The following is a 6,474-nucleotide window of genomic DNA, read 5'->3' as shown; positions in this document are numbered from 1 at the left end:
CCTGAGCCCATCAGTATGGGCTCTTAGTAGGCCCAACATTTAGACTAAATGGCCCCTAGGTCCTGCCACCTTATAAAGGCCCAAGAACTATGGACTTAAGTGAGATTAGCCCATCAGGTAAAAGCCCTAAATGGTCTTACACTTAACCTCTCAGCCCATAATGATCAAACACTGCCCGACATGAGATGACCTCTCCCTTGGCTACAAGGTACAGTGTTGCACTCTCTGCTCACATGGATCCTGGGAATTAAAAACTTTTTGCAATCATTTTATGAAACCATAATATATATATATATATATATATATATATGTGTGTGTGTGTGTGTGTGTGTGTGTGTATCTCTATATAAATATATTTTGCAAAAACATATCTCAACAAATATGAAATCAACTGCCGACAGTTTAGGTTGCCATTAGAGAGAGTGAATTCCCCGATCATTCACTTTGTCTGACAATGGGGCTGATTCTATCACTATGATCACCCACTTAGGTGAATCCTCAAACTACCCCAACATACCCAGGTTTTGACTCCTGCTAAGGATCTCACTGATTGGCATATCGAAGACAACCTAATCCAACACATAGGTTCTGCAAGGTCCGGGGCATAATTGGAAAATGGTCCGGTTCAGAGTTTCAAACAAACCCACACTACATGTGCTTCAGGTCTCACCCTGACAGCCAGGATAAGCCACCCCAACTGACTTGACAGCACATTAGTGTCAGCCTTGGCAGGATAAACCTCCCAAAGTCTATCCAATGGCTGTGAAGATTCTAAACTAACACAAGTCTCATAAGTGTCCAGTTTAAGGGCATTATACAAAAACATACCATAATAACATGAATCAATTATGCACTTTATTCATTTACAATAAATGTTAAAAAGTACATCAATTTGATTGGAAATAAGGGCATACACTATTTAACAACTCTCACTTGCACTTAGGTCCAATTGGGTACAAGCTGGAGTCCCATACTTACCACGTGTACCAACAATCTCCCGTAATACGTGGTACTTCCTCTCGATGTGCTTCGACTTCGAGTGGGCTCGTGGCTTTTTAGCCTGAGCAATGGCTCCAGTGTTGTCATACAATAATGGAATAGGTGATGTACTGGACGAAACAACTCCTAATTCTTGAATGAAATTTTTCAGCCAAATGGCTTCCTTGGCAGCTTCACTTGCGGCAATGTACTCGGCATCGGTTGTGGAATCTGTAGTGGACCCCTGTTTGCTGCTTTTCCAGCTAATTGCACAGGGCCCCATCATGAAGATGTAACCAGAGTAGACTTTCTATCATCAAGGGTCTGACTGGAAGTCGGCATCAGTATACCCTAGGATTTGTAGTGAACTACCATCGAATACCAGACAAAACTCTTTTGTCCTTCGAAGGTATTTAAGTATGTTTTTCACAGCTGTCCAATGCTCATGTCTTGTGTTTAATTGAAATTTACTTACCACACTCACTGTTTGAGTAATGTCAAGTCAAGTGCACAGCATGACATACATGATGCTCCCTATGGATGAGGCATAGGGAACCTCTCTCATGCCCTCAATCTCCTCGGGAGTCTTGGGAGACATACCCTTAGAGAGAATGACTCCATGCCTGAAAGGAACATTTCCTTTCTTGGAGTTCTCCATGATGTATTTCATCACAATTTTGTCAATGTAAGTAGACTGGGATAATCCTATAATCCTCTTCAATCTATCTCTATAGAGTTGAAGTCCCAAGATGTAGGAGGCTTCTCCAAGATCTTTCATGGAGAATTGTTGTGAAAGCCACACTTTCACCATAGTTAACATCCGTACATCATTCCTAATGAGTAGGATGTCATATATATACAGAACTAGGAACATAACCTTATCTCCCACTGTCTTCCTGTAAACACAGGGCTCATCCGGATTCTGCTCAAAGTCAAACAATTTGACGATAGAGTCAAACCAGATGTTCTAGCTCCAAGAAGCTTGCTTAAGTCCATATATGTTTAGTAAGATCTCCGTTTAGGAACGCAGTTTTGACATCCATTTGCCAAATCTTGTAATCATGGTGTGTTGCTACAACTAGTAGGATCCTAATGGACTTGAGCATGGCCATTGGCGAAAAGGTTTCCTCATACTCGATTCCCTCTTTGTGAGTGTACCCTTTCGCCACAAGACGAGCTTTATAGGTCTCAATCTTACCATTAGGGCCATTCTTCCTCTTGTAGATCCATTTGCAATCAATTGCTTTCACCCCAGGGGGTGGGTCTACAAGAGTTCAGATCTTGTTGGTTTCCATCGTGTCCATTTCGGCTTTTATGGCATCTACCTACTTCAAGGAATCTATGTCCAATATAACTTTCGTATAAGTCACAGGATCTTCTTCACTGTTCATGGCTTCTATCAAGTAACTTTCTTGATCATAGCCGTAACAAACTGGAGGCCTAAATACCCGGGTAGACCTTATAGGTTGGTTATTTTCTAGAGCCTATGGAACATCTCCTACTACCCCTAGGCTCTCCTCATCAAGAACTATTTCTTGACGATGATTATTCAAGATGTAGTCTTCTTCCAAGAAATAGGCATTTTGACTGCAAAACACCTTTTGCTCCTTTGTGTCATAGAATAAATAACCTACAGAGCTTTTAAGGTAACCTACAAATAGGCAATGGCTGGTCTTGGATTCCAATTTGTCAACACTTGTTCTTTTAACATGTGCAGAACAACCCTAAATCTTCAAGTGTCTTACACTTAGTTTATTACTGGTCCATAGCTCATATGGAGTCTTAGGAACGGATTTGGTTGGAACCTAGTTTACCACGTGTATCGCAGTCTCTAATGGTTTACCACAGACCATATCTAATAGACTCCAATTTCTCCTCTCTGATACACCATTTAATTGTGGTGTAGCAAGAGAAGCTAGTTGTGATACAATCCCATTTTCCCTTAAGTAGTCCCTGAATTCGTTAGAGAGATATTCACCTCCTCGATCTGATCAAAGGGTCTTAATCTGTCTTCCCAACTATTTCTCGACCTCTTGTCTAAACTCTTTGAACTTTTTAAAGGATTTAGACTTATGTTTCATTAGGTACGCGTAACCATACTGTGATAAATTATCAGTAAATGTTATAAAGTAAATGTGCTGGTTACGTGTCCTAACATTCATGGGACCACATACATCAGTATGTATCAAGTAAAGTGTGCTTGTAGATCTTTCAGGTTTACCTATAAATGGCCATTTCATTATCTTACCCTGAAGGCAAGGTTCATAGGTTAGAAGATCTTCTACAGTTAGAAAATCCAAAAGACCATCATTTACAAACCTAGTGATACGATCTATGTTAATGTGGCCAAGTTGTTAATGTCACATGCACGTGGGATTAACTGTATCACGTATTCTTTTCTTGGGGATTATTTCCGACGTAGTTTTGGTTAAGTTTTTTCTAGAGAATGATGGAGAACATAGAGACCATTCTCAAGTTCTCCATAAGTGAGGAATTTGTTATTCCATTTAATAATAATCACATTACTGAATAAAATAGAATAACCATCCATACACAATTTTAAAACAGAAATCGAATTTCTTCTCAAATTAGGTACATAAAGACAATCTTTAAGAGTAATTATTCCTTCTCTAAAATACAAATATATAGTTCCTATACCTGTAGCTGCAACTGTTGTAGAAGTCCCCAAGTAAAGATTCACTTCTCTGTCACTTAGCCTTCTGCTTGTCTTGGAACCCTGCAATGTGTTACATGAATGAATAGAAGCCCCGAAGTCAATACACCAAGATGTAGAAGTAACACACAAATTAGTTTCTTTGACAAAGGATTCAAAATTATCTTGCTTCTTGGTCTCCAAATATTGAGGACAATTCCTCTTCTAGTGGCCGGTCTGCTTACAAAAATGACAGGCACTGATGCCTTGTCCTTCGTCTGCTTTTTAGGTTTGCCAACCTTTTTCTGAGGCTTCTTCTTTGCCTTTCATTTTTTCTTGCCCGATTTTCCACCTTCAACAAGCATGGCAATTGACCTATCATTCTTAATCAGTTCTTCAGCCCTCTGCAACATATTGTTGAGTTACTAAAGGCTAACATTTAGCTTATTCATGTTGTAATTCATGATGAACTGATTAAAGGAGGGAGGCAAAGAGTTTAGGACGACATCAATTTTAGTGTCATCATCTAGCCCTGAACTGAGAGCCTCCAATTCATTGATATAGCCCATCATCTTTAGACAATGGTCATGAACCTATTGGTTCTCAGTCATTTGAGTGGTCATAAACAAATTTAGGACCTTCTGTCGAGTAGAATGATTCTACTCTTCATACAAGGTCCTTAGACTATTCATGATATCCTTGGACACTTCGATCTTATCGAACTATCTTTGTATCGGATTGTCTAAGGAGGCTATAATGTAACACCGATTAAGAGATTTCTTCTCATCCCATTCTTGATATTCCCTCCTATGGATCTCAGAAGTCCTATCACCCAGACGTTCCAGTGTAGGGTTTTTGGCTACATTGTCTAATTTCTCGGACATCAGCACCAGCATAAGGTTACGGAACCAGTCAGCATAATTTGGGCCCTTAAACTTATTATTGTCCAACAGTTTGGCGAGTTGTCCATTTGCCATTTCTGATAAAAGGCAATACAAATTATTAGTCCACAACCTAAATTGATTGATGTTATTTACATAGAGAAGGCTTTTAATCTATGCTCTATTTTCATTTCTTCATCTCTGAGATTTCCCTCCCATCTCAGTGATGGAGACGCGGTTATGTCTCTAGAAATGTGGAAAATCACATACGATGCATGGAGCCAACTGTTTCAACTACAAAGCCTCACCACTTTTTGTAAGGGTCATATCCACTCATCTTATGAGCTTTCCCTTTGGTTTCTATCAAACAAGGTTCATTGCCATTTAAGGTTAAACCTTTCTGTTCAGTATGTGCAGACCCGTCATATTCGTGAACGCTAAGGTATCGTGAGAGAGCCTTCCATTTTAAGATAGGCCTCTCCCACATCGGTCTATGACGCCCCTATCATCTTATGAAGCAATCAAATAGACTCACCAGCAAATGGATAACCCAATTATGCTGCATCTCCTCATTACTGATAAACCCATCTTCATGCTAATGATGGAAGGTCTTTAGAGAGTTCATCACATGAATCTCCCTATCACATGCACTTATATATATCTGGAGGGAACAAGTTGTTACATCCCTAGATCTGATTTAGGTCAAACCAAATAGGCTCCCACTGACTTTCTTAAAGTTAGATTCAAATGGGCCCAAAAATAGGCTAGGGTTCCGCACGGTTTCTCTTGGGGAGGAAGCTGATCTGGGGCCCATTGGAAAGGGAGATCATCCAATGATCTTTAGGAAACCATGGCAATGATGTGCATTCAACCATGGTGTGCATAAAGAGCCACTAATGAATGAACATGGGCCAAGTGCTTATGGCCCATGTACGTAGTACATCACACACATCCACATGCATAAACAATCACATAATTGATCCAATCAATCAAATAAACTGTAAAACCCTTAATTAATTAAGTTAAATCAATATCATCCCATTAAAGCACATAATATTATCATATAACATTATCTAGGTATATGGGCTAAACTGCAAAAAGCAGTTCGGCCCATATAGCATTTATGTTGAAAAATGGGCTAATGCAGTTTTAACTCATCAAAACTGGGTTTTACAGGGTGGGCCGAATTGCATCTTGTAATGGATCATCAAACCCCTGGCCCATAATCGAATTTTGGGATTGAGAACAGACCCTATTGAACCACAGATTCGGTCCAACCAGTTTGGACCAATCTGGGTCAAATTGGCATGGGGTTTGGTGTCCTTTGCAAGATCTAATTCAAGAAGATGATCTTAAATTTATTACAGCTGATTAAAGATAATCAAGAATCTGCAAGAAACATCAATAGAGGGCTGTTCATGTGGCTGCAAACCTGCAAGTAAAAAGTTAGTCACAGATTGCAGGTTTGATGTCTGCAAATCGTAGATAACAGAATTCATTTATGCAAAAACTTCTCCTCCGCGCGCTTTTAGCAGGTCTTCCAACGTAAAAGAAATAGAAAAACTTAATTTTCTTTTAATTACATCAGAACAAATCCTATACATTTCGTCTAAAAATAAAAAAAAAATTATTTACAGACCAAATTAAATAGAACAATACAATAGGGTGCACAAATCTTGGCGCCAATAAAGATTTTGATCTCCACCATACCAACAGCCCAAAAATCAAGAAATAAAGATAGAACAATTCTATAATTATTGCAGATAAATAAAGAATTAATTTGCAGATCATATGCCCATAAACTGATAACCAATTTCTCAAAAAAAAAAGAAACTTGTGCAAATCGGGTAGAACAATTTCTGCACATTTGCGTAGTTTCAGTTTTGGTCCAAATTTGGTTCAAGATTTGAACCTAGCTCTGATACCACTGAAGGGAAGGGAGATCCATCATATGGATGGTTA

The sequence above is a fragment of the Nelumbo nucifera genome, chromosome 1 (genome assembly GCF_055504915.1).
Source record: "Nelumbo nucifera cultivar China Antique chromosome 1, China Antique-T2T, whole genome shotgun sequence".
Lineage (NCBI taxonomy): Eukaryota > Viridiplantae > Streptophyta > Magnoliopsida > Proteales > Nelumbonaceae > Nelumbo > Nelumbo nucifera.
The sequence above is the reverse complement of the archived record's forward strand: the minus strand, read 5'-3'. Positions refer to the sequence as shown.